The sequence below is a fragment of the Carassius auratus genome, chromosome 4 (genome assembly GCF_003368295.1).
Source record: "Carassius auratus strain Wakin chromosome 4, ASM336829v1, whole genome shotgun sequence".
In the NCBI taxonomy this organism is placed as follows: domain Eukaryota; kingdom Metazoa; phylum Chordata; class Actinopteri; order Cypriniformes; family Cyprinidae; genus Carassius; species Carassius auratus.
This window is the reverse complement of record NC_039246.1, coordinates 13,592,854-13,617,561: the sequence shown is the minus strand read 5'-3', so window position 1 is coordinate 13,617,561 and position 24,708 is coordinate 13,592,854. Positions and strand designations below refer to the sequence as shown.

The 24,708-nt window shown below is 37.7% G+C and overlaps 1 protein-coding gene across 19 annotated transcripts in view; it reads right to left on the bottom strand.

Annotated features, from left to right (window-relative positions):
* Positions 1-24,708, bottom strand: part of LOC113059362 (pleckstrin homology domain-containing family A member 5-like) — a 143,545-nt gene that overhangs the window by 53,924 nt on the left and 64,913 nt on the right. The gene's annotated exons all lie outside the window — the stretch shown is intronic.

The following is a 24,708-nucleotide window of genomic DNA, read 5'->3' as shown; positions in this document are numbered from 1 at the left end:
CCTCATCTAGTGTTTCCTAAAGCAGGATTATGTGTCTTTATGTTGTTATATGCTCTCTCTGCTGAGATTGAAAATCTTCATCTAATCTCCTTTTTGAAAGCCTTTAACCCTGTGTTTGTCCTAAAGCTCAAGTAAGGAACGGCCCAAGGTTCACAACGGCATATTGACTGTTCCTCGTTTAGCTTGAGATGAGATCCTTAAGACTTCTGTGTCCTTTTCTGCTTCTCATCTCCAAATCTGTTCATTTGAAACCAGCCGAGAGCGATATGATTGGCTCCATTGATTGATGATAAATCTTTGGATGTGGATACCATTTGGGACGCCCGTGCTTGTGATTTCGGCACAGTTTACTGGCTAATTTATTTTTGCTAGAAGGATGCTAATCACTTTACCGACTTCTTTTTCAATCCATCATGCGTCCGGTCGCTGGGTTTGCCGGCGTGGGCTTCTGCCTCCGCTGCAGCATCTTATTTCAAAAACCAAAGTGACTACCTTAAAAACTGTTCAAAAAGAAAACCTTTCAACCAATTCAGTGAAGAGGTTCAATCTGAAATGTATTGGTCTTGACGCTCTTAAACCTATCGGTCACTAATTAAACAAATTAAAAGATAATTGCAAGTTAATATCTTACCACTCTTGACTTTTTTTCTCAGATCGGCATGATACAGTATAAACACAATTTAGTCGAGCTGCGAGATATCTTGCGATTCTGACTTTATAAAAAACAACAAATCAGAACTGTGCAATATAAAGTTGTAAGATTTTTATTTATTTATAACTAACATTTATAATAACAGTTGGCAATTGGCGCTATTGTATATCAAAAAGTTCACACAGTTCGCACTTAAGCTCAGGGAGAGAGCAATGCAAATAACACAGGCTCCTTCTTAGCCGAAGGCAATTATTATAATTAATAATTCATTTTCACAGAAAATTTAAGAGGAAAATTACGAGATGCTTATTCATAAATGCAAGGAAAAAGTCAGAACTGTGAGAAGTTGCAATGACCCTTTTATTTATTTATTTTTCCAGTTGCAGCAACAGGCTCCCATAACAAATCCTACATAAAATGTGTAATCAACAACAAAATATATAAAATATTAACAGCGAGCTGTAGTAAACACTTCTCCACACTCTATCAGGAGAGTACTGTACATGTGACACGGCATGGTACATTATGTCACGTGTAGAGCGATTCATGCATACATGCATGACTGTCAGCAGATCGCATAAAAATAGACCAGCGTCTCTCTCTCTCTGCCACTCAGAGGTGAATTTGGGCGAGGAAGTCACACTTGACTTGTTTCTGTCACATCGGTGGATCACTGAAGGGCTGTGTCTGCGCTCTAGCTCTGCCAGACCTGCAGGGACCGCAGATGTGCCGGAGAACAGGTGGACACAGCATCCAAACCACTGCCAGACACCATGAACCTTAAACTCACTCTGTTCTCAGGCAAGAACGAGAGATGATTGAGGAGCCGTCAAGGCAGCACACGTCTTCATGAATCTCCTCGACTTGACGCGCTCTGAAGGGCTTTTTTAAGGCGTGTTAAACGATGGATGGATGGAGGGAGGGATGGGAGGGATGGATGGAGGGATGGATGGAGGATGGATGGATGGATGGATGGATGGATGGATGGAGGGAGGGAGGGAGGGAGGGATGGAGGGAGGCAGGGATGGGAGGGAGGGAGGGATAGATGGAGGATGGATGGATGGAGGGATGGATGGATGGATGGATGGAGGGATGGATGGATGGATGGATGGATGGAGGGAGGCAGGGATGGAGGGATGGGAGGGAGTGATGGGAGGGAGGGATGGATGGAGGGAGGGAGGGATGGATGGATGGATGGATGGAGGGATGGATGGAGGGAGAATGGGAGGGATTGATGGAGGATGGATGGATGGATGGTGGATGGAGGGAGGGAGGGAGGGAGGGATGGATGGATGGAGGGATGGATGGAGGGAGGGAGAATGGGAGGGATTGATGGAGGATGGATGGATGGATGGATGGAGAGAGGGAGGGAGGGATGGATTGATGGATGGATGGAGGGAGGCAGGGATGGAGGGATGGGACGGATGAAGGGATGGAGGGAGGGAGGGAGGGAGGGAGGGAGGGAGGGATGGATGGATGGATGGATGGAGGGAGGGATGGATGGATGGAGGGAGGGAGGCAGGGATGGAGGGATGGGATGGATGGATGGATGGATGGATGGAGGGATGGATGGATGGATGGATGGATGGATGGAGGGAGGGATGGATGGAGGGAGGCAGGGATGGAGGGATGGGAAGGAGTGATGGGAGGGAGGGAGGGAGGGATGGATGGATGGATGGAGGGAGAATGGGAGGGATTGATGGAGGATGGATGGATGGATGGATGGTGGATGGAGAGAGGGAGGGAGGGAGGGAGGGAGGGAGGGATGGATTGATGGATGGATGGATGGAGGGAGAATGGGAGGGATTGATGGAGGATGGATGGATGGATGGATGGAGAGAGGGAGGGAGGGATGGATTGATGGATGGATGGAGGGAGGCAGGGATGGAGGGATGGGACGGATGAAGGGATGGAGGAAGGGATGGAGGGAGGGATGGATGGAGGGAGGGATGGATGGATGGAGGGATGGATTTATGGATGGAGGGAGGGAGGCAGGGATGGAGGGATGGGATGGATGGATGGAGGGATGGGAGGGAGGGATGGAATGGGATGGAGATACCAAATCACCAAATAGCAGCAAATCTATATATAAACTATGTACAAGCATGCAGGAATATGGTAATTAATGTCAAATTATTATGTATAGAAATGTATGCATGTATAAAACATATAAAAATATATAAATTTACACAAATATATATGGGTGGGCATATGCTATTTGATTGTTATGTCACTTGATTATTTCTGAACGTGCCTTTTAGATTCAACAGATCATCTGGGAGGAGGAGCAGAAACGTCTGCTTTGAACAGCTTGAATAGAGACGCAGTGAAGCTGAGCTTGTTTTGCACTCGTGCTCTTCAAAGAGACTGTACGGTTGCAGCGCGTACTTCATTTGATTAATGGGGTAAAACCAGTAATATCAGTAATGGAGAACAGAGCGGTTGATGGCTCATTTTCTGCCGTGTCATTGTGAAAGCCTGCGGAGGCACTGAGAAAATTGCAGAAAATCACAAGCGCCTTTTTGGGCTTTCACAGAGATTTGCTTACGTGATGATTGGCCGAACGTGGAGCTTATGAAAGAGAGAGATTTCTACGAATCGCCTGAGAGTCTGAAAACAACACGCTCACATTAAAGACACTCATAAATGACAACACTGGAGTAAAGGAAGTTGTGGAAATGATCGAACGGGTCAGTATATTCACTCACTCAAAACCCGTTGCACACAGGAATTCATATAATACATATAATGCATCAAGAACTAGTACAGATTTGGTAGAAATCCAAGTTTTTTGGGGGAAATTTGGGAAATTGAAACTAAATCAACAAGTGTTTTCCACAGTTCCACACTCTGCACACTGACGGCAAACAAGCACATTGCAAATCACACTAATTGGTTGTAAACACAATTTGTCAAAGCACAAGCCACAGGCTAACAGACAGAGAGCAAACAGAAAAAGAGCGATCATGACAGGAAGTGGTAATGATTTTAAAAGGGAAGCAGCATGTACTGATAATCGAAACAAGGGGCAACAACTCAAAAACAAGTTTCTATTAAGACTGTAAGTCCAAGACAACAGAGCAATACAAAAATCAGATTTGGATGTGTTTTTTGCAGTATGCATACCGTACCCAGTATGCAAACTGAATGTGGTGCTCCTACAACCAACCGCAGCCACAATGAAGCACAATTAATTCAACTCAATTTTTGCCAAACATTATTTTTTACACAAAACTGAATTAAAAATGTATAACAGCCACATTTAATCCAATAAAGCAATGATTTTTTGTTTTAGTTAACAATAATGACCCTATAATAAAGTGAGGATATGGAGCTCTTACTTGAAAAACAAAAACAAAAAAACATCACATTTATATTTATAAGTCCAAACGGAGCAAAAATAAAATATCTTTATACAGTGTACTAGGTTATAATGAATACATTAAACTAAATGCAGTATATAATGTGTGCTATTATTCAATTTTGAACACAACCATTATCTCATTTATTGAGTAAAAAGGCATGAGATTATGTCCATCCAGTCATTATGATCATTAAATGTCCATAAGGTCCCAAACCACTGAATAAAAGGTGGCAGTAATTGATGTGACCCAGTGGCTAAATTTAGCTCCACATTCTGTGAAAGGTTCTTTTGGAAATAAACAATGTTCAGTGTTCCTGTGGGCATTCAAAAGCTTGGGGTGAAAACGAACAATAAAGCATTTGCCCCCGGCTCCATGCTATTCACATGTGCTCTCTGCGGCCCGCGACTGACCTTTCTGAAAGGTTAGCATGCCCTCGCGCCCTCCAACGAATCAACGCACAGCTTTCCAGAAGAGCATTTCCTTCAACGGCACACGCTGAGGATTGAAAGATTGAGATGGAATAGAGTTTTTGGTGATGTAATTTAAATGATCATATATGAAGTTCAATTAAAAACCAAGAAAAAAAGCTGATTATTAGCTGGCAACAGATGTTTTATTATTAGCATTGGCCAATAGGTTTTTCTGTTTGGCTGATAAGTGAAATGTTCAAATTCATTTTCAATGCCAAAGTCAAGGTTGGATTTATGGGATATAAATACAGCAAATTTGATATAGATGCCAAAACAACATTTCTAGAAATATCTGAACTCATTTAAAATCACAAGTGAGTTATTCATAGCAAATGTAATTCAGCAAGAAATGGGTCTTTACATGCAATTTGACTTTTGTAAAATGGTGTGACAGAGTGAAACAAGATATTCAACAAGAAAAGAAATGTTTCCATTGGAACTGACTGAATTTTGAAAAGTGTGAATTTAATCCTAGAATGGAAACCAGATTTGAAGATTTGACCAAAGAATGGCTAAAAAAGTTATTTGGTTGTTGGTATGCACGACTGAATGTGGATTTTCTAATCAAAACACATGGGAAATTTACTCAGAAATTTGGTAGAGATGCCAAAATGACATTTTTAGAAATATTCCAAATCATTTTCAATGTCAAAAGTGAGTTATTCAATGCTTTGCTGCATAGTTTGCTAATTAATGAATAAAAAACTATTTGGCTGTGCGTGTTGTTTTCTAGATCAAAGATACATGGGAAATGCTGATTATACTTAATTAAAGATCTGAAGATGCCAAAAATATAATTTTTAGAAATATTCAAAATCATCTTCAATGTCAAAAGAGTGTTATTCCATGCAAATGGATGTCAATATGAAATGGATCGTACTCTTCACAACCAATTTTACTTCTCTTTTCACACAAAAATGACAATTTTGACATTATTTACTCATCTTCAAGTTGTTCTAAAACTGTATGAGTTTTTTCTTCTATATTTCAGGGACTATTGGTAACCTAACAGCAGACGATAGCCATTGACTTCCATAGTTTATGTAAAAAATGCTATGTACTGTAAGTCAATGGCTGACATCAACCGTTTGGTCACCAGCTTTCTTCCAAATAACTTCTTTCATGCTTAGCAGAAGAAAGAAACTCATACAGGTTTGGAACAACATGAGGGTGAATAAATGATCAAAACATTTTCCTTTTTGGGTGAACTATCACTTTAAACAAGGCAGGTTATGTGACTACAAATCTAAAAAGTTTTCAAACACTATTTAAAAGGACATTTCTAGGAGTCTATAAATGCATGAATCAAATGAGCCACTGCTGCCAATCTTAAAACTAATGATGCATTTCAGTTTAGATGAATCATCTCTGACTGAATGAATCTCTTGCTACCATCATCCGATCTGGAAGCCCAACTCATAATTAGTAAATGACTAATTCTGAACAAATATGCCACACATATCGTGCGAAATAGAGGTGGTATTCGTTCATTGTGAATCGTTCATAACGGCGTACTGTTTGAAAGAGATACCGGCCCACTGCTAAAGTCAAACTGTTGATAAAATCTTAATTTAAAATTCTCTGAAGAACAACCAGCAGAGAATAAACGTCATGGCGTTCACATCTTAAAAACATCACACGCTTGAGTGCAGTTTAGGAAAAAATGTCTAAAAAGCGCCAAATCCTGGACAGGCTTATCGTATTACGAAAAAGGGCCAATATAAGCCGCCCATGGAGAATCTAGAGAAGCCGCTTCAACTGTGCAAATGGAAAGAAAGAGCAAATCCCCTCATTTGTTACTTAATCAGAGAGTAATTCCTTCAAGAAGTTTGATTCCAGAATAAGTGATTGTACATTTCATAAGCGGGTTAACCAAGGCGAATCTGGGAGTATCCGAGGGGTCCGAGCACAGATTGGTATGTATAAGAAACAGTCAGCCAGTCAATGTTTAATATATGCAAATAATAATAATGGTCCATAGGAACCCCCCTTAATTGTGCGATTCACTTATAACATGTTTTGAGGCTGTAAGAAAAAAGCATTAACTGGCACTAGAACTCTTTCAGTGCAACTTCTGTCAAGAATTGCCACTAAACATTCATTGTTTCCAGGTAGCATCTCATACATTGAGGTTAATGTTAAAACAGTGAAGATAAGATTGTATCACTTTGGAGTGACAAGCTAAAAACCTTCTTAGATTGCGTTAAACCAGACTAAGAAAACCAGTTAAGACTATAAAAGCCGCTTAGTCTGGTCTTTGCGGGTTCTGTACAATACAATTTTGGTCCGTAAAATTTTACAGATGTTTTAGAAAGAAGACTCTTCTGCTCACCAAGGCTGCATTTATTTGTAAAAAAATACAGAAAAAAAACAGTAATGATGTGAAATATTATTACAATTTAAAATAGCTGTTTTTATGCAAATATATTTTAAAATGTAATTTATTTCTGTGATCAAAGCTGAATTTTCAGCATCATTACTCCAGTCTTCAGTGTCACATGATCTTCAGAAATCAGAATAATCATTTTTATTATAATCAACATTGACATGCTATTTAACATTTTTGTGGAAGCTGTCATGAATTACTTTTTTTTCAGGATTCTTTAATGAATATAATGTTCAGAAGAACAGTATTTATATATTAATAGAAATCTTTTATAAGAGTATACATCTTTGCAGCCATTTTTGATCTGCAGATTTAAAGCATTATTTTTTTTTTAAACTTAAACTTTGCAACGTAGTATATTTCATCACAATTTCTTCCAGCATTGTGATATAGCACATTCAAACCAGTCATATAGACATCACACTGAAGAAAGACATTTGGGTTTTTAATGCATGATTTTTCTTATGTAAATGAGAAAAGATTCATTGTTTTGTTATTGCAAACATACTTTGATTCAATTTTGCCAGAGCAAATCATGTTAACACAGAGCACACTGCAGGATTTAGATTATTGCTGTTAGATGCATACATCAGTAACACTGTTAAACTCCACCGCACCATTAAGTGCAACTGCTTTTAGTGTGGTGTTATTTTAAAAACACTAATGTTAAGTACCGCATGCAATCTAATGTGCTTCATAAAGTGATGATTGCACCTGCTTCTGCAATCACCAGCACATTACATCACCAACACAGTCTGATAGAGCCGCTGAGCACTTCCTCCCAAGTACACATTCGCTCATGTCTGGCGCAGGCGGCTCTGCGTTGGTGTTGCTAATAGTAACTGCTGCAGATGGCTGTTGTTGTGTCAGTAATGGCAGGGCTGTATTCTGGCTCTTTTGCCTTAAAAAGCATGACAGGAAGTTCGGAAAAAAAGCTATACAAGAGGCTCATTTGAAGGCAGATGAGCCGAAAGAGAGGCTCCCGTTGAGATGCTTCAGAAAACATCAAACCCGAGCGCCGGTTCTGAAAACCCATCAAGCAGTTCATTTCTTCCAGCTCACAATCGCCCACGTGCTGATTAGAGACGACGACACGCAGGACTGTCAGTAAATCTCAATTAAAAGCACAGGAGTGTGTGTTTCCTGGAGGAGGTGATGGAGCGGCTTGTTAGTCGCTGAACATCTGAAGTTTTGCATGAGCAGAAGAGTACGCCCCATTATTCTCTGGCGGTAATGGGCTTAAAGGGGTCATCGGATGCCCATTTTCCACAAGTGTATATGATTCTTTAGGGTCTTAATGGAAAGTCTGTAACACCTTTTTTACCCTGTCAAAATAGCTCTTTTCAGAGCATGCAGTTTTGTAGCATTTTCCTTTAAATGTTAATGAGCTCTGCTGACCCCGCCCCTTTCTTCAACTGTTTCTTGGCCAGATCTGATTTTTTTTTTTTTTTTTTAAATGTGACCTGCCGAAACCAGATTTAGATATTCTTTCTAAAAACTGCAATTGTCTAAAATCTACACTTTTTTAAATGCAAAAAAAAAAAAATTAAACATTTAAATTCCTCTAATCTGTACAAAGTTAGAGTTGTTCTCTCACTTAAACAACTCTCAAAAATAAAGTGATTAATTCAAAAGATTAAAAACACTATAATAGTTTATAAATAATACTGAAACAGCATCTCTGAACTGCATCGCATTAGTATGTTGACTAGAAATCAAAGAGTGCGGATGAAGCATGAGATGTGTTGAATGTGGCTCACACATGAAAAAGGATGAGAATCGTCTCAAGACTGCATGACGAAACTCAAACTTTTGGCAACTTAAAGACATTTTTAGTGCAAACAGCCATAAAAGTGACACATGCATGCATATTTAAAAATAAAAATGTCACAATTGTGAATCAGCGTTGATTTGCATTGCTCAAAGCAGACTGTAGTTGTGAGCTCAAGGTTCATTTATGTTTACAGTGGGTTAATAAGCAGAACCAAACCACAGCAGCTTTGGGAATAACCATTACATCATCTCAAACAATCATCATACTGGATTCAGCTGGTAATGTTACTGCATTCAAGACTCATCTGCTAATCAATCAACACACACACACACATCTCACTGTGAGCAGGCAATCCATCAGCCTTCACATTGAAAATCATTACTGCAACACACCGGCATGCAAACGTGTGTTTTGGTTATTTCAGTATTTTTTATAGTTTTCATATATCTATATAGTTTGGTTTTTCAAAAATGTTCCGTTTTTAATTAATAGGTAAACAACATAACATGTTATAATATGCATGTGTGTGCGTGTGTGTGTTTATTAGAGGTGGGCATAGATTAATTTTTTGAATCTAGATTAATCTCACTGTGATCTTGAAATTAATCTAGATTAATCTAAATTAAAATGGCTCATTCGAATTCTGCCGATGGCATTCAGAATATGTGTGTTACCCAAATAAAATTGACAAACAGTAAGTCTTTGAGAAGGGGTTTATCAAGCTAGGTGGTGCATTAGAAAAGGGGCTAATCTCCTGTTTCCAAAATGCATCACAAAGTGCTTGAAAAAGCTGTAAACTAATTCCACATTGACAAGGTGCAAACAACATTACTCCTGTTTCACACCAATGTTTAAGTTTTTTTTCAAGTTTGTACAGTAGGTGTCAAGGTACAGAAACCAAATAATAGCACTGGATAGTCTTCAATGTAAAAATTAAATATACAATCAAACCTACATTTATTCAGACACCTTCAACATTTCTCACATTATTACAGTTTTGCTATATATAATCAAAAATTATATCTGGTTTCTGAATAATATTTGGTTTGACTGTTAAAACTACAAAGTAATTCAGTCAAGAGCTGTGAGTGATTTTCATTTTCATTTTCTTGGATTAACATTACAGCAGCCAGTCGCTAAATTAGACGCGGTCACTTTAAGAGACGATGAACGCATCCAGTATAATACCATCCCATTTTTTCCTCAACTGTTTACTTTCACTTAAGAAATAACTGACAGTTTTTTCGAGCATAATTTCCAAGGTGGATATTTTGACATATTTTGTATGTATCTCTCGGCACAAGAGCAAAAATAAGCAAATTCGATGTTCAAGTGTTTTGAGACGCCTTTCTGTGCGCGAGCCCTGAACACCAGAACACCGCGATGCTGAATTGGGCTCTTTCACATCTTTTTGTTTGTTCAAACTGCGATTTGTATTTGTTCGTTCATGTGCAGGAGGGACTTCAAGGAGAACTTCGCAAAAGAGAGCTCGGTTCAGTGTCGCTGTCCGTGATACGCGGCTCTCTCTCTCTTTCTCTCTCCGCACCTAACATGGCACGCGAGTACCCAGCTAACGTTACTCTGTTCAGCTTTTCCGCGTCTTGTTTTTGGATGCTTTAATGTATAAATCGACAAGCGGTAAGGCTTAAAAACACGTGAGAAAGATGAGCTTTCGTGACGATGCGCAGCAGTGGCCCGTCAACTGTCCTGAGCATCTTTTTAGGCTGTCCTCAGTCAGTCGGTTATATAAAATATCAAGGTGAAAGTCATCATAGCTCGCTTAGTATAGACCCAGCTCCCAACCCAACTTTGAGAATAGATTAACGGCGATATATTTTTTTTATCGCCCGATAAGAGTCTCGCGTTACTGCAGCACGTTAACGGCGATAACGGCCCACCACTAGTGTTTTTATATATATATATATATATATATATATATATATATATATATATATATATATATATATATATATATATTTTTTTTTTTTTTTACTTTCAGTGATTATTGGTTATTTTTGTATTTTTTAACACATTTGTTTTGTTTTATGAAATATTTTTCAGATTCGGTTTTGGTTTTAATTATTAATAATCTTTTTTGGTATTTTCCGTTTTATTTTAATTTTACTAAAATTTTTGTACATTTACTGATATGTAATTTATTATTATTATTATTATTTTAAAACATGTCTATAGTTCTATATGTCTAGTATAGTATATCAGTTTTAGTTTTAGTTAAACATAGCTGGCATCTAGCTGAAATTATATTTTAAAAAAATACACTTTTTCCAATAAAATTATATTTTAATTATAATAAATTGTGACGATTATTTTTTAAGTAACTAATTAAGTAACTCCAATAACCCTTTTCAAGACGCATAATGTTTCAAAGTTGACTTGTTCGTTATATTACATGATCCACATCATCAGAAATTAAATTTTATGTGTCCTTGCACAGTTTATTTGCAGCAAAAACTACAAAAACAAAATCAAACAAGGTGCTAAGTTAAAACATGAAAATGTGCTTTGTGTTCCTCTGTAAAACAAATATATCATCACCTATGAACTGCATGTAAAAGAAAAACCACAGACCTTTTCATTAATACTGAGCCTTTAGCCGTTTCTGCTGCAAAAACAGCTACAAGTGTTAATCAGCTTTGCCTCTACAGCCTCACTCATAGAGGGTTGAGGGGTGAATCCTAAAGTGTCTCGTCCACTTCTGAGTCTGAGCTGTGGAGACTGCAGACAGCAGGAGGCCGAGCCAATGATGTCTCAATCCATCTCCCATCTCTCCACACCATCTGCTTCCCATCAAAACACGCTTTTAGATCCACTTTCAGGGCTCTATACATCATCTCTAGATCGCGCCGGATGACACTCATGACTATTTGTCGCAACAGATGAAAGTAAAAAGCCATAGCAGCATTATTTAGAGATGGTAAAACAAATGGGCTCTCAGTACCAGTATGTTTCAGAGGAAATGCATGACTGCTGCCCCATGGAGGAATCATGCTAATGCATCGCACTGCTAAAAATATTTTATTAATATTAATATATATATATATTTATTTTTTTAATACTTAAGTATATTAATAATTACTTATTTATACACACATAGACATTAAATACAGGCTAAATAGACAAACATTTTTTTTTTTAAATAACGTGCAGTAACACATTTTTACTGTAATATACAAGATGAGGAACTTGTATTGGGAACATATATATATATAGGGTGAATTTTGATTTGTTGTCAACAGTGAAGGATATCATCTTCATTGTGGAAATCAATCTGCAGCTTTAGCTCCGCTGGGACAGAGGGTTTGCAGACTGGCAGAACTTTTAGAAACAGATGGTATTATAAGTGCTTGACCTAAATTGATCTGAACCCGTGGCGTCCACACAGATGGGCGTATCTGGTTACACACTCAAGCCCAAAATGCTGTGGGGTGGTTTGGGTTAAGAATCTGACTGGACGGCACACACATGTAGCAACACTCAATATCCTCATCAGAAAATGCATTAATGCTTTTACCAGAAGTAAATGATCATTTTAACAGGAGGCTTGTGTGCCACTGAAGTATGTGTGTTCCTGTAGTAAAGCAGAAGCACAGAAGTGAATCACGAAGAGCCTGTGGGAATGACGTGTGTGTGATGGAGGTCATTTGTTCAGAGCTCTTGTTTCTCTAAACACACAGCTGTGTTCATCCGCTGTAACTAAAGCTCGCCTGAAGCCCGTATGTGTGACACACTCACATGCAACACTTAGCTTTCCTGTAAATGCAACACAGGGCTACACACAAAATACACAATGACTAGAATGTAAAGTCATTAAAGATCCATGCTGCAAGTCCTACTGAAGTGTAGTCGTTGCTCATGAATATTAATCGCTCTGCTTGATGTTTCAGAACTTGTTGTCTGACTGGCATACGTTGTGCGCTAATCAGCTGGTGAATCAAACAGTCTGGCCAAATCATGGCTCATGAATATTTAATAAGTTAACTGACTTGCTCCCGGTAAGCTACCAGACAATATCTGCACAACCTAAGCAATATTTCATGCATCATACCTCCATTTCACATGCAGGATGTGTTCTTACATTCAACAGAATGAGACGCGTAATTAAAAGCAAGAAAATCTATTCATAACTTTGAATCTACAGCAAACAAATATAATATTAATAGCGGTGTGAATGAGTTTATGGGTATGAATTGAACGCAGTGAGCTAAAAATACAAAAAAGAATGTCGCTCACGTCTTTCTATTGAAACAAAAAACTTTCACAACCAGTTATAGTCTGATTTACAACAAATTACTATTTTTTTTTTTTGAGTACTCATGTGTGAGTACTTGAGTACTGAGTTCTGTTATGCAGCACAAATTAATGGCTAGAAACTTATCTTTCTATTAAATATAAACCAAAAACAAACACAGTGAGAAACTACTCTTATAAACCAATTCTTTTAATGAATCACTCAAGATCAAGCAAGCCAAGTTTGGAAAAATGGAGATGCATTTTGCATAAGTGAGTATATGACTACTTTGACAACAGAGTATGAGTAGTATTATGTAACATAACATAATGGCTAGAAAATCAAACATACAGTGTGACCAGTGAAGTCTGATTCACAAAAATAACTCTTATGAACCAAATGATATAATAAATCATTCAAGAAGTCTCAACATGCCAACTTTCTAATTTAGTGTCAGGCAGTATGTGTGTGAACTAAGTAAATTAATACTTTAAATACCTAAACAACCAACATAGTGCGAGCAGTGAAGTCTGATTCCTAACAAATTACTTTTATAAACCAATTATTTTAATAAGTCATTTAAGATGCCAAGTATAACACATTTAGATGCATTATGAAGTACATATATGTACAAATAATACTTTGAGTACTTTGACTTTCCACATTTGCTCTGCATGGCAGAAACGAATGAAGTGATTAATTGCAATCTTGACAGACAGGATTAATATTTAATCAGGAAAATGGTGATATTTGCAGATATTTTCTTTATTTACTGGATTTATCGAGCCGTTTTGTCTGCAGACTGTTTGTTTTGGGATGCGAGCGGAATGTTGGACGCATGTTGCCAAGGTAACAGTGTGATATTTACCATGTCGTCTAGGATGGAGAGGAGAGGACAGACGGGATGAGGACGGATGAAGAGTGGGCCGTAATGTCAGGGGAGTCAAGCAAACACTGTTAGCGGGGAGATGGGTATTTTTGCATCGCCGTGGCTTCACACTGACCCTAGAGGTCAAGGAGATGACGGAGCACAGGACTTAACCCACCTACACACAACAGGCACATTGTCAGGAACATTTAATGTCAGTGGCACGGACAGGTTTTGCTTTTCGAGGTGGACGGTAGGGCTGCACGATATTGGGAAAAAATGACATTGCGATATTTTATTTCTCTGCGATATATATTGCGGTATGAAATCTAATCTATTTTTTTCTTACAAAAAAGAATGGGGTGCGCACACATACATTCTCATTTTAAATGATTTAAACATCGACACCATCATGTCAATTGATTAATATGCGCGAGGGAGAGAGAGCAAGACAGCACTCGTGTTGTTTGAAGACGGTGGGCGTGCGGCCGGGCTCTCTTCTCTCTCTCGCTCTCTCTCTCTCGTGCTCTCTCTCTCCCTCGCACTCTCAGCTAATCGTCAAGGGCCGGGTGTCATGATTCTGCCCTCGTGTCCTTGATTTTTCCTAGTCTTGAGGCAGGATCATGGCAGACCTGTGTTTTGTGTTCAAGCACATGGCCTTGTCTTTGGGCCATGTGCTTGTGTTGTCTCGTTCCCTTGCCCCGCCCCCCTTGTTATCCTAAGCTGTGTCCAAATTCAGGGTCTGCATCCTCCTTAGGATCCTTCCTACCCGGTTGAAGGAGGATGGGTCCTCCGACAACCGCAAAAACCGGAAGTCGGTGTTTGTGAATTTGGACAGCCTACCCTTCTTTCAGTTCCCTCCCTTAACCGTTGCTCATATCCTGTCGCCTAGCAACCGTGACAGCGCCAAGCAAGACGCCGGTGAAGAGCTCATCGTTCTCTCCCCGGAGCTTTATAAACACTTCTATCTGCTCTTTCACCTTAGAAGCGTTAAAACAGCTTCAATCACTAACAAATAAGCTGTGTGTATGCACACAGGCAGTAAGGAAGAAGCTAGTTTACAAAAGTAAACGTTTTTTTTTTTTACATATACACGTACACATGTAAAAAAAAATGCTTAACGCTAAAACAAAATGCCTAACTAGAAAACCACTGAAAATATATCTTTTTGAAAAGCCAGTTTTTAAAAAACATCGAAAATAATACTCCTCCCCCACTCCGCTACCGCTCGCTTCGTCCTGCCGAAAAGAATTATGGGATAGGTAGGACGCGAAAGGATCCATCACATCCATCCTTCGAATTCGGGGAAAAGGAGGACGCATTTGTGGGCCGCATTTGAAGGATCCTACGAATTTGGACAGCCTTCGTCGCGGCGCTGTGACGTAACATCCTTCAAATGCGTCCTCCGAAGGATGTAGACCCTGAATTTGGACACAGCCCGAGTCTTGTCGTGATTGTCCTATCTGTGCCACCTGTCGTGTCTTAATTGTTCCCCCATTTAGATCTCCTAGTGTGCTCTGTCTTTCGTCGGTTCATTGTTCCACATATGTGTTTCTTCCTGTCAGCCTCCTGAGATATCGTGTACTTGTAACCCCTCTAAGAAGTCTTTGTACTACCGTGAGTGTTTGTTAGTAGTTAGTGTTCAGAGTCTTTGTTTACCTTGTTTATTGTGTTTTGTAGAGTTATTTAGTGTCTCCCCTAGTCATTGTTTTCCCCCTCGTGGGTTTTGTTTTCCCCTTTTTATGTTAATAAACCCTGTGTTTGTTACATCCTGTCTGCATCTGAGTTCATCCCAACCCCTCCACATAACACCGGGGAGCAGCTAGCCCGTACAGTTAATGAATAACGGATCAACTACGACAGCCTACATCGCACATACTGCGATGTGACTATCGTGGATTCGTACATCACGATATCGATGCTTAAACAAAACATCGTGCAGCCCTAGTGGACAGTGATAGCAGCTGAGGTCGTTTGGAATGGGAAATAATGTTTCTTGTTGGTTTTGGCGAACCATAGGCTGTTATAAAGGGATAGTCCAGCCAAAAATGAAAATACGGTAATTTAATCACACTACACTTGTTCCAAACCTGACGGATTTTCTTTCTTCTTTTGAACACTAAAGAAGATATTCTGAATAATGTTGATATCCAAATAGTTGACTGTAGCCATAGCATTTTTTTTTTCACGCTATCGTAAACTGTTTTGTTACCAAAATTCTTCAAAACATTCTTTTTGTGTTCAACAGCTAATAGAAATTCATATATGTTTGGGTGAATAAATGACTTTGGGAATTTTTGGATGAACTAGACATTTAAACTGAAATTTTCTGGGAGGTTGTATTTTATAAGAGAAACTACACTTTTTGAAGATGCAAGGTGAAATGATTACTATAGTATAGTACTATACGTTAGTACTATAATGTGTTTACCAAGAAAATAGACTTTCTACTTCAAATTTACACATTAAATTCAATGTGTTACTTGCCATTTATTAGTAATTTTTTGTGAAATTATTGGTTGCTGTATTAATAATAATAATAATAATTAATAAAGCCATTTTTGTTTGCTGTAGATGTCAGAGAGTGTGCAGCGGAAAAAACAAGCCATTATTATAACTAATTTAGACTCCAGTCTCCATATGAACTGGAGAAGCTCAGCAGTTTGTTAACATCAATCGTCAATTTCACAGCAGTGAAGAAAGGCAAAGTATCCTTGTCTCCATTTTATTAAATAATTAACTGGTTCTCTTGTCCTGGCATTCTGTCTCAAAACAATACTGGGCAATAACAACAACAACATTCACCTTGTTTGATTGGGCCAAACAAAACTGCACATTAATATTTCATTCTGCTCTTCAAAACCAGCAACGATCCATTGGAAAGATTTCAAAAGCAGATCTCATGAAACAACAGGGCAGCTCTTTGGAAAAACGACTGGACAGATATGAGTTCAAACCTGGTTAACGGTGCGCCGCGGACCCTCAGGCCTCTGTTAGACCAACAGTAAAATGTGTTGAGGGTCACCGCTGATGCTCAAATTCAGTTTGGCCTCCTAGAAACTTTGCTAATACAAAAACTTGTACTTGTGCCACTGAAATACAATAGTTCATACTTACAATCCTTCCAGTTTATGTTGGAAAATCTGAAGAAATGGATAGATATAAAATTACATGCCAGGCTCTCGTAAACCATGTTATTTTTTCCCCCCTCTGTACAGAGTTTGGTGAAATTTGTTGAGACATCGTCTTTGCTGGAGACAGTGGTTTGGCAGATGCTTTTAAAGTTCATTTTTAAACCAGCAAACCTACAAACGTCATGTGTGCTGAACTATTCTTACATTTTCCTACTCCGCTTACAACTTCCAGAACAGAATGTGCAATAAGCCACTAGCGGCTATATATATATATATATATATATATATATATATATATATATATATATATATATATATATATATATATATATATATATATATATATATATATATATATAAAAATTGGCATATTAATATATAACATGCACTCACATGTGCAGATTGCTCTGCATGTTATTACAACTTGAGGTTCATGTTGATTCTAATATTAAACAAGATTAAGAACTTAGAAAAAAAAGAAAATATATATATATTTATGAAACTTAATAAAAGTATAGTATTCAATACATATATAATTATAAAAACCTATTATTATTATTATTATTATTCATTATCATCTGGAAGTCTTTGGACTGGAATTCTTTAACAAAGAAAGTTTAAATATTTAATATATTTAAAAATATATATTATTATTATGTTATATTATTTATTATTTATATTAGGTTTATTATTTTTTTCTATTATTTCAAAGAAAAAAAAATGTTCTTGCGCAAAAAAACAACAACGAAAACAATAATAATGTAGTTTTACCTAAATTTAGTAACAATTCAATAAAACTATAAGCAAAGCAATTCCAAGAGGGTCCTCGCACCACGGTTTTCGAGTCCTAAAAATGGTAAAAACATCATTTTTAATAACAATAATAACACTTTACTTTTTATTTTAGAATTTATGAATGCTAATTTAATTAATGGATTAATTTTATTATTATCATTACATAATACACACAAAATAAAAAATAAAACTATAAAAAACCCAGTTCTCTCACTATAAGAAGCAATAACTAAAATAGTAAAACTAAAAGGTTAAAAACAACACAATAACAATAATAATAAATATAGCTGCAAGCAGCAATAACGGGGCCAAGCACTACAGAAGCAAGCTTCAGACGAACGGCAGGAATGAGTAATCAAGACAGTTTTAAGATTATTTTAGGCAAAATGGCTTGAAAACAATAAACACAACAACTAGTAATAGGATTTATTGGCTTATCACGTGTAACCAATAGGTGGCGCTGTTACCAAATTAGTTTGGAATGGTCAGTGTGAGGTGACGATGACACATACAAAGTTTGGTGCAAATATGTCAAAGCTTTGCAGAGATACAGCCTCAAATGCATTTTGGAACCCTTCCAGCAGATTCGTTGATGCGCTAAATGAGAACCGTTTCGTATATCGACACGAAATCCATAACATTTTGCCAGCTTGATCTGAAGATGATCCACGTCAAATTTGGTGAAAGTCTGACTAACGGTCTAGGAGGAGTTCGAAAAAGTAGGTTTTCAACATTAATCAAAATGGCGGACAGGAAGTTCAGCCAAATAAGGAAAACTTGGTATCTATGTTCTCGGCCTGTCCCAAGGAATCTATTAAGATCAGCGTCATGTCAATAGCCAGATCTTTTCAAAAGTTATTAGCCTTTATGTAAATTGATTTATAACTTTTGACCACTAGGTGGCACTGTTTCAAAATATTTTGAGTACCTTCAGGGGATGGTGTTGTTGGCACATTCTGAGTTTCGTAATATTACACCAATGCATTTGTTTAGTATAGCATTTTATTTCATAAAACTGTATTGAAGTCAATGGGAATTTCATGTTTTGTTCTATTATAGCGCCACCAAGAGGCTCAGTCCCACCATTTTTTGTATGTGTCCTCAGAGTGAGCCCATACATATGTGTGTCAATTTTGGTGAAAATATCTCAATTCACTTCAGAGTTATAGACATTTATATGAAAAAGCATGTAAAAAATGACTGACTCTTGACTTTGATTGAATATTACTACCCCTTACTATCAATATTTTGGCATTTGGGCATTGTCATATAGCTATCGACCTATGTTTCCGAACTTCTGACGGTGGTTTCGTCTCGATCAGACAAGCGGTTTCGAAGATATAGCCAAATGTTTTTTAAGCGCTAAATCACAACGCTACACAAACCGTAAGGCGAAACCTAGCATGTTTGGTATCGTAGGACTCGGTAAGGTTTCAGGAGTCCAATTTGATGAGTCTGGTGAAAATAAGTCGACCACACCCAAAGTTATAAGCATTTAAAAAAAGAAGATCACCACTAGGTGGCGCTGTTTCGAAACTTCTCACGCTCCTTCAGGACATTGTGTTGATGACCCATACCAAGTGTTGTAACAATCCGTTGATGCGTTCTGAAAATACAGCATTTTAGCACAAAATTCAAAATGGCCGACAGTAAAAATGGCCGAATTGGTAAAATTGGATATCAGTCGACTCGGCATGTTGCCCTGAATCTAACAAGACCAATGTTATGATTTTTGGACAAACTGTTCAGAAGTTATAAGCAAAAAGAGCAGTTTTTCATATCTCCGGACCAGTAGGTGGCGCTGTGTCCAAACACAGCATGTTGCCTCAGGTCATGCTTGTTATGACATGTACCAAGTTTGGTCTGAATAGGATAAGTCGTTGCCGAGATACAGCCTTACGACTGTTTTTGTAAGCACTATGTAAAATTTGTTAGAGCGTTTATCGAAAACGGTTTGACGAATCAATTTGATTTGCATAACTTTTGGTCAGCACTGCCTGAGGATGATATGGTTCAATTTTCGTGTGAATCGGACAAACCGTCTAGGACGAGTTCGAAAAAGTAGGTTTTTAAAAAATTCAAAATGGCGGCCATATTTCTATGACGAAAAATGACTGGATAGGGTGCAATCGAATTGGCATGAGCTCAGAAATCAGAAGAAAAAATAATTTTGTTGATTGGCCTTACGGTTAAAAAGTTATTAACAAAATAAAAGTGAAATTTTGGACAGTTGGTGGCGCTAGAGGGATTGACTTAGACACACCAAAATTGGTGTACTTAATGTTGGCACTGTCCTCTATCAGAATGTCAAACCATTACAACTTTCCCGCATTCGGTTCTATGGGCTGCCATAGACCCCCAGTCGGAAGAATAATAATAATAATAATAATAATAAGAACGCCAACAAAAACAAGAGGGTCCTACGCACCTTCGGTGCTTGGCCCCTAATAAGTATTAGTAGCAGTAGCATATAATATGGAAGAATCCTGGCAATTTCTAAACAACCTGAAACATGGCTCACCCAATCAGAATTTAGTGCAGATCTGTTTGTTTTTTAATCTCTTTATAAGCTGTTTAGTTGCAATGGTGTTAACTGCTTGTACCTCTGCAGCAATCCTGCTGTCTTGCTATGAAGCGCACTGGCTCATTCATCCTCCCGCTGCTCTGCTGTGGAGCCGGTGTTGAGCAGCAGGTCTATCTGTGGGTGGATGAGCGGCGTCTCCTTCCCAACAATCGCTCCTCTACGCCCACGCCAGCACTCATCTCTCCGGGACAAAGCACTGCAATTCAGGCTCTGTAGTCAGGTCATGTTCAGTGTGTTTTACTAGAGCTGGATTCTCCCAATATCTGTCCGCTAATGTGCACATTCAATGTATGATTCAACACAAGCCTGTGCTACACGATGTCACTGTTTTGACCACTGGGAATGTCTTCTTTGACCAAGCAGATTCCCAGATTAGTAAAGTGGCTCCAGACAGGTTGATGGGAATATAACCTGCCGTCTTTCTAACCCTTCAATCATTCATGGGTTTTAAAGCCATGCACGTAGCCTCTGCGTTCCCCCGCGACGCAGGGACTTAATCACAAACACACTCGCTAGTTTTATGGATGAGCCTAGCGCACGACATGTAGATTTTCTTACGCAGTTAAAGCTTTCCAGTCAGTCATTAATCCACAGATGACAAACTCTATCCCTCGACTGCGGCTGTGAATGCAGCGGAGAGAAAATCTACACTCCACAATGTTGGCTTTGGTACTATACCAGATACTATCAATACATATCGATAGCGAATTGGTGGGTTTTTGTTAAATGTGAGCCAAAATCATCACAATTAAGAGAACCAAAAGTCTTAAAACTACTTCAGTCTGTGTGCACTGAATTTATTTAATACACGAGTTTCACAATTTGAATTGAATTACTGAAATAAATGAACTTTTCCGCGACATTCAAATTTATTGAGATGCACTTGTATATATGAACTCTATAATAATAATAAACTACTATTCAGATAGATAGATGAGTCAGTTGTAAATTCACTAACAGCTCTGAACGATTCACTAACGGAGTCTGATTCAAACCACACACAAGTGAGCTTAACCCTTGTGCATTGTTCAAATTCACTACCCTTTCATTATGATCGAAAGGGTAGAAACTAAGCCATTTTTTGCCAAGGCCTATCTAAAGGGTTAATGGTCCAACCTAGTGATCAACTGTAAAAATAATAAATTTGGCCTCTTCTCAAAAGGGAAAATCACAAACAATCAAGAATGCATGATTATATGGTGTCATGGCTTTGCAATCAAAAATTTTCGTTATAATGGAAGTCAATGGGGCAAAAACAGCCACCAACAACAAATGAGGGAGAAAAAATTAAAATCTAATGCTGCACAAAAAATAACAATGCATCAAAGCCAATCTTGTTACTAATCTTTGACATGCCGAAGACTGTGATAAAAGGTAAAAAATATCCAGTCCACAATCACTTTTTAAATTGAAAATATGTAATTTTGTGTTGTTGTTTTTTTTCCCAAATCAGTGACATAATTTATGAACTTGGTAATTAAAGAGTTAAAATCTTGGATTTTTTTTTTACATTTGGTAGTTTTGATCAGGACTGAGGTTGATTAATAGATTTATGCAACAACAAAAAAAAATTATCTGATACATTTTTACAGCAGTTTAATTTAGTGGATTTTTCATCCACGAACATAACGAAAGGGTAGTGAATTTGCCCAGAGTGTATGGTTCAGTTTTTGAAAAAAAAAATTCCAAAATATGTGTCAAAATAAGATTTGTCACCAAAAATCATTCCATTAGCTCAAACACATAGAAAGCTGTGGACAAAATAAGACTCAACTTTAACCCCTAGTGGACGAAAATGTCCCCAACAACGCATAAGGGTTAAGGTTGACTGGTGAATCTTCTTGACTGATTTATTTTTAAAAAAGTATCTGTTCGCGTGAGTCATTTGTTCACAAATCAGATAACGCAACTAGCATGGTGTTTGTTATTGCGTGCAGGACACATTATATTCACATTCTGAAGCCCTTTTAGCAAGGCCTGTCAAAGGTCTATTATTAATTTGTCAAAGACTTGATTAATCAATCACTGGCATCCACGGAGACGAAGGCAAATGTAAAAGTAGTTTGCAAAACAGCCCATTTCTCACAGAAACAGATTCAGAACTGCTCCAGGAGCAAAATAATGATCGGTTAGCTGAGGAAATGTAATGTAAACCATTTTGTCAACTTTGCCTTCAGACCACATTCACACTTGCTCGAGTTCAGGGTGCCAATCAGTGTCTGTTCAATCGCTTACTAATGGACTTCATCTGCATGTTGTTAGCAGACGAATATTTCAATAATGAGTTAGCGCTGGCCAAATATGTCATTTCCTCTCAGACGTCTTTAAGCAACAGACTGCAATCATATATATTAGTCTGGGAGCACAAAAGGTTTCACAAACGGTTTCAGCATGAGTGGCCACATTCATTATGATCATTGTGCGTCCACATTTCCATACTGAAAAGCGCAATAACCATTTAGTTAGGTAATAGTCTTTTACAGCCGGAACAGAAATGCTAACTTTTGCTGCTAAAATAGCTCAAGGGTTTTCGAGACAAACCACCTACTGTGTGCCATTTATTTTGGACAGACTTAACTTTGGTACCATCTTAAGACATAGTATGCATGATAAAGATGGGTGGATTATGGATAATAAGACAAACGGGAAGGAAAATACTAGATTTTTCTTCTAAAAACACTGAAACACACTCAGCTGAGCACTACTAAACAACTGGTGTTAATGAAGCAGCTGTTTTCAAGCGGTGCTTAACGTTCATCCTCATATGAGAGTCTGTTTTTAAGAATAAATCACTGCATTAATTGTAGATGTTCCCAGCAAAAACAATTCCTTAAAAGGCTAGAAAGCAATCCATGACAGCATCATATCTCACACTAGTTTTATGTAGATTTATATACATTTCAATGTCACCCATCAAATAGCGAGATAAATGTAGAAATGAAAAATGGCACAGAGATGCAAATCATAATTTTTCTAGCAAAATCTTTAACTGCATTCTAAGGAATAACAAGCTGAAAAACACTGAATAATCATTGAATAATCAACCTTCAAAGCAAACAGAGAATTCAAAAACAGTCCAAAACTTACTGCATATAGAATATACTAAAGATATTTAAAAAGTGTGTGTGTGTGTGTGTGTGTGTAATGCTATTATTATTTATTATTATTATGAATAATAATAATAATAATAATATAAATAATAATAAATGATATATGCAAGTTGTCTCAGCAGTACAGCCAAACTTTAAAAAAAAAAAATCTTTCAAGGTAACAAAATATAAAATAAGCAATGGCAAATATTTAGGTCAAAGTGGGCAAAGACAAAAATCTTTATTAAACATTATTATTGTTCTTGTTATCATTTTAATATTATTGTAATAAAAATAAATGCCAAAACTGGATGTAAATGACATCTGGGCTGATATTTATATAAAAAAAATCCAAATCAAAAAGTAAAACGAAATTATATTTCTTTTATAAAATAATATCAATATGCAATATAGTGTCTACAGTCACATTTTGGAAGTTACTGCATGTTGATAGGATTTTACAAAATATACGAGATGTTGTGTTTCAAAGACAAATATCTGACAAATGCAGGACACTGTGACTAAATCTGTCAATAAAACTTGACAGACCTATAATAGAACATTATGATCAGATAGATAGACAGACACACACAAGTATGTACAGTATATATATATATATATATATATATATATATATATATATATATATATATATATATATATATATATATATATATATATATATATATATACATACACACACACACACACACACACACACACACAAACCTCTACTGAACCAGTTTTGTCTTCTCGTTTTGAATATCTAGGGCACATTAATGGATATGTGTGTGTCCATTTGCTGACACAGAAGATCCAGGGCAGAAAAGGCATGTGTTAGATTGTATATTGACAGGTCTTCCTCTATTTCCGCAGCGGTAGCTCATGAGCGCTGACTCCCAGCGATGAAAAGAGCTCGCTCTCAGGATCTGGAGAGGCTAGGCATGCTGAAAGAATGAGGCCGCTCAGTGTGATGGAGAGCGAGAGCTCATCTGTGCAGCATAATTGTGTGCTGCTGACTGCCATGTGCTGCACTCCGAGTGTGACATTGTGCTGCGCGGCGCAAAAATAATGCACATTGTGCCCTGCTACACAAGGCTGTTATACACACGCAATGGCCTTGTTGAGATCTGCCACTGTGTCAAAAAGTATTATTATGCAAGTCATTTGCTGCCTGCTTGCAGGGTCATATACCGTTAACATGGCACGTCCATTAGGATAAACCCTAGAGCGAGACTCTGTATGCCAGCCGTCTGTCAAGGGTCTGATGTGTGTAATCGTAAGCTGATTGGCCACAGCTCTGCTGGATCCAGTCTCGGAGGGTTGACCGCTGTGGATTTCC